The sequence below is a fragment of the Barbus barbus genome, assembly GCF_936440315.1.
Source record: "Barbus barbus genome assembly, chromosome: 13".
Lineage (NCBI taxonomy): Eukaryota > Metazoa > Chordata > Actinopteri > Cypriniformes > Cyprinidae > Barbus > Barbus barbus.
The window spans coordinates 7,049,193-7,063,089 of record NC_136741.1 but is presented as its reverse complement, the minus strand read 5'-3'; the positions used below and the strand labels follow the sequence as shown (position 1 = coordinate 7,063,089).

The window sequence follows — 13,897 nt, the reverse complement described above, 5'->3', positions numbered from 1 at the left end:
TATCAATATAGCAGCTCTAAGCATTGGGACTAAAATGGTCTTTCTGATGGTGATGTGTTAGATTAGCTCTAAAAGCATTAGGGACAATGAAAACAAAAGTGTATTTTTGACACTACACAGCTACACACACACTATACACAAATCTTTTTGTTTTTCAAATCTGATATTTATGTATTCACTGTCTGCTCTGTCATTTTGCATCTGTTTGTTCAGTCAATAACTGGTGTATGTACATGGGTTGCTAGTAACAACAGCAATAGATTTATTTTTCATACAACTGTCAGTTTGGAAAGAGGAGGAAGACTGGGAATTTGCCCCTGGCCTTGTATATCATGACAGCTTACTGCATTGCTGAACTCATGAGGTGCATGAAAGAACATGAGCAGGCAGTGTTTTACACATATTTATGTTTACACAGTAACTCATTCGCAACAGTGAACATCACATAGTTCACTATATAAGGAAAAAGTGGGCAAAAATAAGTATATTTGGACTAGGGCTGTCACGATTAATTGATGAAAAAAAAACGATTGATAAAAAAGAATCAGCGTCTTTGAATGAATCTTTTGAATGTATGATTCAATGACAAATACATTTTTAAAAGTCACTTGTTGCCAACGAGTGGTAATCAACTAACTGTATTTGAAGCACACACTACTTTCAAAAGATGAACTGCTCCATTTTGATCGCTACCATAGACATCAGTGTCTATATCCAAACTATAAATTTTACCCCCCCCGTAATTCTGTGATAAAATTAATGATTGGTTGAACAGACAGTTTGTGAAGCTATTTCCTGCCTAAACGCTATAACTGCTCTCTTTTTCTCAGCGGCAGCGCAAACACAGATTTGAATGTTCTGGTAGCCTATGACTTTGTCAAAGGTTTAGTAGACAGATGAATCATTGTCATTTAGAAATAAGATTGTGTTGGTGTTTGAATCGAGATTGCGATCTTTTAATGACTAATTGTGCAGCTCTTATTTTTTATATTTATTCATTTTTATAGTAAGCATTACCTGATTATTTGATTAATGGTCAAAATAATTGACCAGTTACTTGGTTATCACAATAATTGTTGACGGTCCTAATTTGGACACATCTAGCCTAGGCAATATTGTGCAATGATTTGTTGTTGTTGTTGATTTTCCGTTTGCACTACCAAAAACTAAATGGATCTGCATCAAAGCATTCCATTGTCTGAACAAAGCCGCAGAGTTCTAAAAATAGTCCATCAAAAATGACCTTCCCTACAGGAGGAAGTTTGAGAATTTACAGTCAAACTAAATCCAGGTCGGTGTAGATGCAGTATAAAGTTGTTCAAATATCCACAGTCTGACAAAGAGCTAACATGATGAGTTTTTGAAAAATTAGAGGTACTTTGGAGGAGAAGCTGTGTGAGATGAAATACATATGGTATTGTTGCTTAAGAATGTATGCAGGAAGAGATTCAGGGAGTCCTTTAAGGTGTTCACCCTGAGACTTCCTGGGAGTGTTCCTCTGGGTGCGGTCCAAATAACATTGTACACTTTGCCAGGAAAGTCTATTTTGCTCTTGGAGACGCCCATAGCCTCCTTCAGAATGCACTCATTGCACGGTTTCCTCTCTAGGAGAAAACAGGAAGCATAACTCTGGGGATAAAGAGAAGTGGAATGAGGCTTAGATTAGCAAAACTAAAATCCCTCTCACAGCATTTCAGGTCTCATGGCAGATATTTTGCATTGCTGTTGTTGAGGCAATTATCACATGTCTTTACTGGGTCAATTTTTCCTTTGAGTACAGTAGGGTATTACTCGTGTTTGCTTGTTTGGTTCAATTCCAAATGCTTTATGTAGAGGAACTGCTGTGCAGCTGCTCTCCATTTAACATTTGAAATGACTGTATTTGTTCCATAAGGGGAAACTATGCCAGCTACTTAATTTAATCTGTGTTATTGCCCCCAGATGTCACAAATTTTCAAATATTGATGGAGGAATTATTACATACTGTTTGTTGTAAAGCAAATAGAATTTGACATCTCAAGGTTATCACTTGTGATATGGAGCAACGCATTATTGATTGAGGGCTTTGCTGAATGTGTTTGTGTGTGTGTGTGTTGTCTGGCTAAAACTAAATGTTTGTGTGAACAGTTTACTATTGCTAGTCTGTTTTCAACAATGCTTTTGAAGTGTTTGGCCAAATTGACCTTTTTTGATTAAGCCAAACCTCTTTAAAAGAATATGAGATTTGATGATAGCCGCTCTCCACATTCAATCCTTAAATGCTTCTTCTGTCCAAGAATCATCCACTCTGTCAGAAAGAGCCCATCTGACCAGCATGTAAAGCGTCAAAAAACTTAATTTAGTTTAGGGGCTGGTACATCTGAAATCGATGAGACTACTATAAAGGGACGATGAGACTTATTCACTTCATGTCATTCCAAATGACTTTATTTCTTTTGTGGAACATACAAAAATGTGCTTTGTCAGTACTAAAAAACCAACCATATAAACTTTCTTTAAACTATCTGCTTTTGTGTCCTGCAGAAAAAACATAATCATATGGTTTTAGAATGACATGAGTAATTAAGACGGGGAAGTCGTGGCCTAAAGGTTAGAGAGTCGGACTTGTAATCCAAAGGTTGCGGGTTCGAGTCACTTCACTAAGGAAAAGTTAAATTTTTGGGTGAACTAGACCTTTAAAACCCTGCACACCTTGATACCTTGACAAGTTGCATAATGCCAGTCAATCAGATTAGATCTAATGATTTTGGAAGTGCTTTTTTGTGTAATATGTATCAGTATTAGTCAGTTAATAGACTGTGGGCTGTTGGCAAGGTCCCTTTAAGGTTAACTCAGACGTTTACTCTTCTGTCTGATTGAAGGCTGTAGGTTTGCAGGCAGCATGGTCCAGTGATATACAAGCCAGGGTTCAGTCCAGGTGAGCCTATCACTATGTTTTGACTGTTGACATTCCGTTCAAGTTCAAGGCAATTCAAATAAGAGTTATGAGCTGCAATGTGTTCAACTTCTGTGTTGAATTCATTAATAATGCATTGTTTAGGATTTGTAATGAAATGTGTAGCTGTTTTCATACATTTCTAATTTTCTAATTCAGGAGTTTGTCTGTCAGTGTATGAGATTGAGATGTAAATCCCGAACCAGTGCAGCAAGTTGCACCTCTTTTGGGATTTCCCCTGTTCCATTCATATTTCTCTGGAGTAGTTTGTGTTTCCATTATATGAGTAATCAATATTCAGCCAGAGTGTTATCTTATTATGCTTTGAGAGAAAGAAGCAGAGAGAGAGAGACAGAATGCTGTGAGGTGAACAGTAAATGTGAAATGAAAAAGCAGGGAAAAGAAGACAGAGTGCACAGTCAATGTGATATTATGGGGAATATGTGGAGATAAAGAACCAGCTGTGCAGTGCATACATCATACGATAGACTATTATGAAAATATAATGGTTTCCTTTAGATGGCAGGTAAAATGATCTGCATAATGTGCACTTTTCAGCTCTCAGTCACGTTATTCTATCTGGATCAAACAAGTTTTCCACCCATAATCAAAGATTAGCCTGTATACATGTAAAAGAACAGATGCATGGTTTTCTATACAACTATGGTATTTGTTATTATGATGCTTAAATTTGACACTTGAAATTTAAAAATACAACTGGCGCAGTTTTCTTACATTTCTTCCTTAGTGCTGTTAAATGTATAGTTAAAATTATATATTAAACAGACCTGACATTCTGATGACAGATAATTCTGTCATCATTACTAATATTCATGTAATTCCAAACTTGATTTTATTTCTTCTGCAGAACATATAAGATGAGAAATGTCACTTTGTCCATATAATGTAAGTCAATAGTAAACAAAACTGTTTGTTTATCCAACATCTTCTTTTGCATTCTCTGATCACCTGTTTGAACCTAGAGTTACCAATTCACACGTTTAACCACTACACCACACCACCACCAAGCACCAATGAAGCGCTGTGAACTCTGCAGACTAACTAATAATCTAAGTATATTTGCACATACAAAAGCACATTCTAGTCTGTACATTCCAGTGCTTGCTGCCTTTGTTTATGTAACCACTGGTGCGTTTAGTCAATAATGACTTAGATATATCGTAACCCTCAATTTTTATTCAACCCCAATGCATTGAACGGCCCACAGGGTGACTTTACAGGTGTTTTGTATTACCTGTGCAGGGAAGAGGGGTCTTATCTCTCCTGTAACAGACCTGCTCTAGAGAAAAAGAGTCATAAATATATCACCGCCCTCTGTTTAGATGGTCCATTCACCATTGCCTATCAAGACTCCCCAGTTAGGTTAATCACAGGGTTTTATTGTCCGTATTGATAATCTAAAGTCTATGTGGTACACTGTTTGTTAGGTACAGGCGGTTTTTCACACAGAAGCTTGGTTGTTGTGTTTGGTTTTTGTTGACTGCACAGCTTTCTTGTCTTCCCTCCAGGTCTTCCCTGAATTGGGGCCAAAGAGGATCTGGTTTGGATTCTGGAAGACATTCTAATTTACTGGTGACATACTTACCCCACAAACAAATGCTTGCCCTGGGTATATCTGCATTAGGCAGCACTAAAGCAGAGGCTTTATGGGAGCATCTGAAAAAACGCTGTTGCTTTTGATGTGAGCTGTGAAGCGCTTGAGCTGGCTTGGTTCATTGTCATTATGTCCTCTCCCCTGCTTTATCTGTGCAGAAATTGTTTATGTGTGTGTGCTTGTGCATTAGACAGCCCTTTATGTGGCTGGCAAATGCTCTGGTCTCTATTTGGCATTGACTTCACAGCCTGCCTTTGTTTCTTACCCAGCGATGCACCTTTTATGTGGACAAAAATGCATTGGTTGGACAGAATATCTTGCACACTATTTAAGTAATGATGTCCGCTTTGAATTATATGAATTATGCAGTAACCCTCATTAAGTGCAAAATCAAACCAGCATCGTTCATGAAAACATGATTAAAAAGGTACATGATGCATTAAGATCGTTTATGAAGTGGCCGTTGGGTTGACGTGAATAGGTGCGCTGCACAAACTAAGATGGATGGATATAATTTTAAACCTATTAGTTTCCACTCCCCCCAAAACCCAGCCCCTCCAGAAAATCATAACAACAGTTGGCACTGCTCATTTTCAACCCTTACAAAACAGGTCATGGCTACACGTTGCATGTTTGCAAACACACTTGCAGACTTTTGTATCCATATGAAGTATTGTGAATTTGTTTTACTGAATCAGTTCATTCAGATGATTCATTTACTATAAAAAAGGATTCACCAATTAATTTGAGAACCACCTACTTGGAATTTTATTTTAAATAAAATTCAGTATTTATCAGTAGGTTCACGCTACAATACATACAGTATATAAAGTATTTTACATAGAGTAATGTTGTGTCTTTATTGTGCTTTATAGTGGATTAAAAAGTTTAAGTTTAATGGGCAGGTTTATCTGCTGAATGTAAGACTAATTTCTGTTGGTCAGTTTCCACTGTGAAAGCACTTGTTCTTCAACTTTTGAAAAAGTGGCGCAAAGTTGAAAGGAGAAAAGAATTAATAGTTATTTAGAATAGATCATGTTTGGAATTGGAACTTATACTGTGACTGTTACTAACCTTTGCTTAGCATTTTCTTTATTGCATGATTATTACTTGATGAGGCTGTGCCATAGTAAGCCATAGATAGCCAGTTTAAATTTGTGACCCTGGGGGCGTATTACAGAAAGATCCTAACTTTAAAATCTTATCTTATCTGTTTGGTAACCATGGTAATTTCAGTTAAGACCAAAGCTATTACAGAACAGCATTTCTTAAGTGCGTTATCTTATCTTAACTACAGATAGGAAAGGGGTATTACAGAAACCTCCTAACTTGACAAAAAAAACCTAAAAACTCTCTTAACTTTAGGACAACCCCACAGCTGTCGTAACTTCAAAATTATTTGAAAGCTAACGGAAAAAAACGCTTACAACTGTGCTTCTGACAATGATATTATATTTATTAATAGTTGAAAATGAAAAACGAGGATGTTTAATGGTAGAAAGACTCTTGGAGGACCCTGAAGATGTTATATTTTGATGACAAAACACTTATAAGCAATTACAGACTGCCGCACAACATATTAGAGTTAGCACAGGAACTGCAGCCAGCATTATAGAGACCAACAACAGTGTCACGGAGCATTACTGGTTGTAGTGAAAGTGAATAATGCCTTACGTTTTTTTTGCAAAAGGCGATTTTGAAAGTGAAGTAGCTTTTGTTTCCCTCATCAGCAGCTTGCGCAGTGTTGGTTGCTTGGTAACAGACCTGAGAGTGGATTGTCGAGCTTGATTATGCCATTTAAGATTTCCTTACTAGAGATAAGATACTATTTTGTAAGATAGGATAAGAATCCCAAATCAAGTTAAGATTTGCTTCTGTAATTTGCGAAAAATCCTAATTTAACATATCATATCTTAAGTTAAGACCTAAGATAAGAAACTTTCTGTAATACGCCCCCAGGGTCGCATTTGATAAAAGCAGCGTAAAATAAGAAAAGTACCTTTTGAATGTATTGCATATCTGCATTAATATTTGACTATATTATCACTCTCTCTTCTTTTTGGCAAAAATAATTTGTGGGCAATTTCAAAAAAAGTTTTTAAATCTCAAAAGATGTCACATCCTTGGTGGTTTTCTAGTTAAAGCTAAAGGGTAGCTTAAGTTGTTAAATAACTTAACATTACAATTAAATTGTAAACTAGAGTGATGTGACAGGCAATCAGCCTTATCTGAATTTAAACTTATTCCCGTTTTGTGAATTTGCTCAATATCAACAAAAAACTGAAGCTGCATGCAGACCTGTGCTGTACTTTACCCTTTGTGCTGGTTATTTACATAGCTGAGATGATGTGCCAGGTATTAGCATGACCTTTACAGACCACCTTTTATCTGCTGTCTGGGTTTATTTTAGGAGCCTTTAATTATTCAGGATGCTAAATTATGAATTATCACCATTTGCTTTTTTTGATGTTATGTTGGTATTGTTGCTAAGGGGATCGTGGCAGCATGCACAGAGACATTTGTTGCTGCTTTTGCTTGTTTCTAGTCCTCAGTCACATTCTAGCATGGCATGTTTTAACCGTTCTTTGGAAAAACATGCTCATTAACCATGTTTTCGTTTCTGTCCTTCACCTCATCAAATGGTGCTTTGAATATGACTGACTAAAAATACAAACCAATGAAAAGAAAGACCCTTTCTCTTCATCTTGTTACAGAATGAGAAAACCTATTTAGTTAAGTGCACTCTAGGACTAGATATTCATGATACAGTATATTCACAGTCAGATACATTTTGAATATCACAATGATTTTAATGCACTTTTACTTTAAAAGCACAACATAGTCCTGTCTTATCTCGCAAGTGTCAGTCCTGTGTCGTGTCATGTGTTTCCCTCTTGTGTCCTTATTTGGTTTGTTTCCTGTCCTTATTGAGTGTGATTATTAGTTAATTCCATCCAGCTGTTATAATTTTAGTTATTATCTGTGATTATCTCTTGTATTTAAGTCCTGTCTGTTCTGTTAGATTTCATCTGGTCTACTCGTTACTCCCGGTGTTCCTGTGTGTCTTGCCCTGCCTTGTCTTGCCCGGCCTTGTTATATTAAAGACTGTTATTTTGAGCTTATCCTCGTCTCCGTGTTCCTCGTTCCTCCGCTGCTGTGTGTACCGTGACAGCAAGTTTGTTAAGAAAGAGATTTTTAAAAGTGTCTTTTTTAAATGCATCAGTAGCAAAAATGATGTTCGATTTTGATTCATTTCTGTGAATCGGTCCAAACAGGCAGTTTAAATGAATCGATTCATAATTCTCGCTGCCTTTAGTCTACCTTGAAAGCTCTTAATACAAATTTGGACAATGATTATTTTGATTTGTTAAAGGGAACGTTCACCAAATAATTGAAATTCTGTCATTATTTACTTAACCGCATATTGTTACAAACCTGTACAACAAACCTGTATTCTGAGATGCAAATCTTATAAGTTTGGAACGACACTGGTTGACATGAGTGACTAAAAGATTTTTAGGTAAACTATCCTTTTGTGTCTGTTGAGCCAGTGGTTAATATACCTTATATATGGTGCATGAAAATGATATAATTCAATTATTCTTTAATTTAGTCACAAACAATATGTGATTTTTAATAGTAGATTTTTACAGCATTTTAGTTCTTATGCTAAACACTTTTGGCAACACTGGCTTTTGTACAGGGACAATATATCTTGAGGGATTATATGCTCGGTTTAGTGTTCTGCTCTAGAAATGCAGTTCTGTGAGCTCTACCATGTTTTTTAGGAAAAGTTTTTAATATGCACCTCAATCTAGATTATTTATCATAGAATAACTGTATCTTGTGGCAAGAGAAATAGTTCAGAATATCAACAATCCTGAAAATGATCTTATATGTGCATTTAAATGGATTTTCAGAAAACTGCTGTTGAAAGCAGCTTGGACATGCTCTATTATTGATTCCCTCCCTTGGTAAAGAGACAATATTACACTGGTATAATCACTATTCAGAATATAATTGTTTCTCGGTGGAACTCTAAAAAATATATATATTTGCATGGCTCCTTCGTGATGAAATGGAGGATGAGGGAGGTTTTTCATACAGGCAATGACAAATACACACAACAGCTAAATATGGTTGTAAATCTTCTTGTAAGTGTTAATCATATTCTATATAAGAATTGTATTGTGGTTTACAATAGAAAATGCTGGATGATAATGCAACTCCTTTACCCCAAAAAACATTACAATGGATATCAGTGTTCACAGGTTTGGTACTCCTGTATAATAGAGTTCCAATAATGTTAATCTAGGGAATTCATGCCCATATTTACAGGCGGTTACTCACAAAACTTTGCACTTTTGCATTAATTTCAGTGTCAAGTGATTTGACAGCAGCCCTGGGCCAAAATCCTCCATGTAAACTCAAAGATGTTGATTCGGTTGGGAATAAATTACCACACAATGCAATGCTGTTCAAATGTCTGATATCTAAAAAAATAAAATCACTAACTATCTGCCCTGCAAATTCAGAATCCCAATGTAAAACTTTTACTGCCCTGTAGACTCCTAATGGTAAACTTGTATTTTGCATACTTATATCAGTCCTGTATCTTTGCATCTGTATTCCTGCCCGGGTTGTTTTTATTTAAGCATCCTTTATTTTATTGATAATGTATTGCAAAGAACAATTGTAGAATGTCTATAGTCAATGGAAAGTCCGATACACCCATTGTTTACTTGCAGGAAATGTGTTTCCCTTAGAGAACCTCATCTCGTTATTTGATGTTCCTTTGCTTAATAAAAACCAGCAGTTATTCATTCAGCTGGGGTGTTTAGCTCAATCAACTTTGACGGGACCACTTGAACATCAGATTCATCAGTTTGCTTTTGCTTTCTCCTGCTGCCTCTTGCTCATTCAAATTTATTTGATGAAAAACAAGCCAAATGACTGAAATTGCTTTAGTCTGTCCTTGAGCTGTGTTACCGCTGCATATAGAGAAGAGGAAACGGGCCCTCAGAAATCAATGCCTGACAGTAAAATATGGGCATATTTTAAGTGACTGGAGAAGTTGCAGCATTTCACCAGGGAAAGTCCTTATCACGCAGAAACAGCCATGAAGATTAGAGGAAAATTATCAAAACGGATTTAACACATGCTCTAAGTCACCAGCTAAGATTTATGAACCTACTTCTTTATTCCAGAGTGCTTTGTCTTGTCAAGTGTAGGCACTGCCCATGAGACCTGAACAACACTGACGTGCCTCTTGGTGTGTGTTCGATTATACACTTGGACCCTAGAAACGTGCCAGTATGGCTCATTGATACACAGTAGATCCACTGTCCCACTGATCAATTCATTAGGACTACAGTAAAGTGTCACTTTCTGAATATAAGCCATGTTTGCTACCTTCCCAATCATTTCTTTTCCTTCAAATGAAAAATTCTTGATATTCTGCATGCCAGGTCCAAAGGCAAATTTCAACCTTTTGTATATTGCAAATATGTATAGAAGTGCAATGCAAACTACAAGGATGAACTGCACCCTGAAAAGTTTTTGTCTGTACAAAGAGTTTGCATTTCGTTAAGACCGTTTGAGATTACCTTCTCTGTGTTTCTGCCAATACAGCAGGACATCTTGCTGCATATTCAACTCTGAATTATCCCGTCTGCTGATTTACACTCTAATTGGCTTTCTTAACAGTCCTGATAATGAGATTATATGCTTCATGGAGCAGCACGTCCCTTTTGGTCTCCATATCTGTAATGTAAAACTCCTTTTCCTGATTTATTAATAGTTGGTAGCAGAAGCTGAATGTTGGAGCACTATGCATACACACAGATGGTTATAGACTTCTTTTTTCTTTATCAGGCATACAACTCATGGATTGTGTTTGTCTTTTTCTATTAAATAGGTAATTTAGGATGTCTGGTTTGGATAAAACTATGTAAATGAATTTATGCAGTAACCTAGCTGCAGTGCCAGACATTTTCCATTCGAGTTTAGGATGTTTTATGTGAATTTAAATGCGGATTGACCAGCAATGCTGCTGTTTACCAAGAAAATGTAAATGGGGAAACTCATTAACTGGGATTGTCTTTGTGGAGAAGCTGAAAAATCCAGAAAAATCTTGGTTAAGCTTCTTGGGAAGTCATAGCCTAATGGTTAGAGAGTCGGACTCGTAATCCAAAGGTTGCGGGTTCGAGTCTCGGGCCGGCAGGGATTGTAGGTGGGGGGAGTGAATGTACAGCGCTCTCTCCACCCTCAATACCACGACAGAGGTTCCCTTGAGCAAGGCACCGAACCCCCGACTGCTCCCCGGGTGCTGCAGCATAAATGGCTGCCCACTGCTCCGGGTGTGTGTTCACGGTGTGTGTGTGTTCACTGCTGTGTGTGTGCACTTTGGATGGGTTAAATGCAGAGCACGAATTCCGAGTATGGGTCACCATACTTGGCCGTATGTCATGTCACTTTCACTTTAAAAAGCCTTGTACAGACTGCAGCAGCATCTAAAATATGGATTCAAGATGGATTGGAGAGCCTGCATTGATTTTTTTCATGTCTATCTGCTATGTGAAAATTTTTCTTGAGTGATGACCTGACCTTCCTCGAGATACTCTGGACAACCCCTCACTTTTTTTTATTTTAGTACTGGTTCTCTAGAAGCATGTAGTGGATCTGTCACTGTAAGAATATATGCGTAACTGATTGATAGCAATGTCCTTTTTTGCTTAATAGAACTGCAGATCATGCGTTTATGAGGCAATGCAGAAAAAATAGCGTGTCCTCTGTCTTGAAGGAGAAAACCTACCATGATAAATAATAGATTTTTACATTTTAGTTTTATAAGGTTATTCATATACTCATATCTGGTCTTTTTTTTTTTTACTCAAAACCTTGTCAAAATGCATCTTTGGCTTTGCTTAACTTACTCTGGAAAGTAGCCAACAGGCAAAGTCAATGTTTTATTATTAATAAAAAATAATGAGAAGAAGCATTTACTTTATACCGTGCTTTTAGAAGAATAGAGTAGAAAAAAATATCAAACACAATGTACATGCTAAAGACTCGTAACAATGAAGGCCCAGACAGCGTGATGGAAAGGATCCATCAGACTGTAAAAGAGTGGAAAATGCCCATATATCATTGGGACAAAGAAGAACCAGCAAAAAATAGAGCATCTTTAAGACAGAACTGTATGTCATTGTCATCACAATGGGTTTGCCAGGGGTGTTTCAAGTTAATAGTGATTTAGCTTCTGTCAAATACAAGCCGTCATCCATTTGCAAGCATATCATCCCTGCAGACATTACAAATAAGCAGCATATAATGTATGAAAAGATTGAACAAGTGCACCCCATTAAAACTTCATGAAGATTCAAGGCATCAGGCTCTCCCGGTCATGATCTGATCCCTGTCAGTTAGTGGCATGTGCATGTATGTGTGCACACCATTTCACTTTGGTCCTTTGGAATCGCTACAATTATTTCCAGCCCCATTTAAATCTGCAGCTAAAAGTGATTTGATGTGTATCCTGAAATGGAAGATGATTGGAATGAGATTGCTTCCTGTGCTCCCCGTTACCCATTTCTCGTTTTACACCTCAACTTTAAATGACATTGTCAAGAGTGTTTTTCAGTTTCAGGCCACTGAGCTGTCTCTGCATAAGGAATATAATTAGACCCATTATTTTACATTTGTCAGATCGTGGTTTTTATTTAAATATATAAAATCATCTTAAAGCCTTATCCTTCACTGATAACACATATTTCCAATTTGTCAAAAAGCTAGCATAACACTTGGCTGAGACACTCAATGTCTGATGTAAAAGTACATTTTAATAGGGTTCAATGGTAAGGCCTTGTAAAGAATGCTAATTCTCCTTAGTTGAAGAAATGGGTTTCTCCTGAATCATTTTATATATCTCTTTTGTTAGTCTGGTAGGCTACACCTGCTAAAATTACTGTGGTGAATGGACTGAATAATCTTTAATGGTGAATAAGTTCCATTGTTTGTGTGTAGCTCACAGCTTTTCAAACATTCATCCTAACATTTAAATTTGGCATGAAAGCAAAATTGACCCAATTTATTTGATAAAATGCATCTTATTTATTTTATTGTGAATGATTCACCAATGCATATTATATTTTGACCTCATAATTTTAATTACAATATCTCTATTTTCTAGTAACAGTATATAAATTACCATTTATTTTAAAGAAAATGATTTTTTCTAGCTGTCACATTAAATGTTTTTATGCAGTTGATGTAGCTAGTACACAAATTCTTATTTTTTTTTAATTTACAATAATATTTCCTGTTTCTCAGAATTTTCTATTGTAAAAAAAAAAGAGACTATTTTCTCTCTCATATCAGCATATCTGCTAGAGTTTTGGATCTCAACAATGATTGATTTTATCAAGTGTGCCCAGATTTCATATGATCAAAAATTAGAGATTTATGAGATTTATTTAATTTACTGCGGTGTTATGCCTTTTTTCATTTTTCATTTTTTTGCTAACCTTGGAGGCTTGCTTTAAAGGGTCTCTGCCTGAAGACCTTGATTAGCTGGTTCAGGTGTGTTAAATTAGAGCTGGAGCTAAACCCTCCAGGAACAAGACAGCCCTGATTTAGAGAGATAGATCTTACAAGTTTATATAAAATGTATCTAAAATATAAAACGAGTTCTGAAGAATTTTCTCTAGACATAAAATAACTAAGGAAACTTTCACACTTGTGGTGTACAACCAAGTTTGTCTGGATAATGTGAACGCACCCGCAAACTGTAGCCTACCTGAGTTTGCTTAAAAAGGGTTGTCTGAGGTAATGTTCATGCAAACTCTGGTATGGTTAGTTTCTGATGTGAACGTAGTCGCACTAAATCACTGAAATGATATTCATGATGTATGAATTGGTCTAACTGTTTATTTATGTTTTCTTACTTTCCTGACAGACACGCTGCAAGCGGAGAGAATTTATATCTCATTTCTGTTCACCTTTCCGCATTCATTTGAACATTTGCATTACATTCGTGACATAAATACCTATGTGCCATTCTGTGTGCCAATATGTGCCATTCTGTGTTAAGACCATGTAAAATGTGCATCACCTAGTTTTAGAGTTATGTTAGTAATGTGTTGCCTTTAAACCTCTAAACTTGGAAAGGTCTCCATGCATCACGTCCATGCTGCCTCATGTCAAAGTTGTGAGATTATATGTGCCATTTTAAGACACAGGCTGTCATGCTCAGTTAAGAGTAATAAATCCTTGTGTCTAATTAAACTAATCCTTCCTTAAATGCATGAGTGGCCTCTTTAATGTGTATCACTTCATGCATATTTTTA

At 36.5% G+C, this 13,897-nt stretch overlaps 1 protein-coding gene across 4 annotated transcripts in view; it reads left to right on the top strand.

Moving 5' to 3' along the window:
* LOC306879589 (PTB domain-containing engulfment adapter protein 1-like) overlaps positions 1–13,897 on the top strand; it is a 46,434-nt gene that overhangs the window by 8,407 nt on the left and 24,130 nt on the right. Inside the window, exon 2 of one of the 4 annotated variants that reach the window (XM_079432647.1) lies at positions 4,465–4,528. The exons of the other annotated variants lie outside the window; for them this stretch is intronic. The gene's annotated coding sequence lies outside the window, so the exon portion shown is untranslated. The remainder of the gene's footprint in view (positions 1–4,464; positions 4,529–13,897) is intronic. 4 annotated transcript variants of the gene reach the window in all.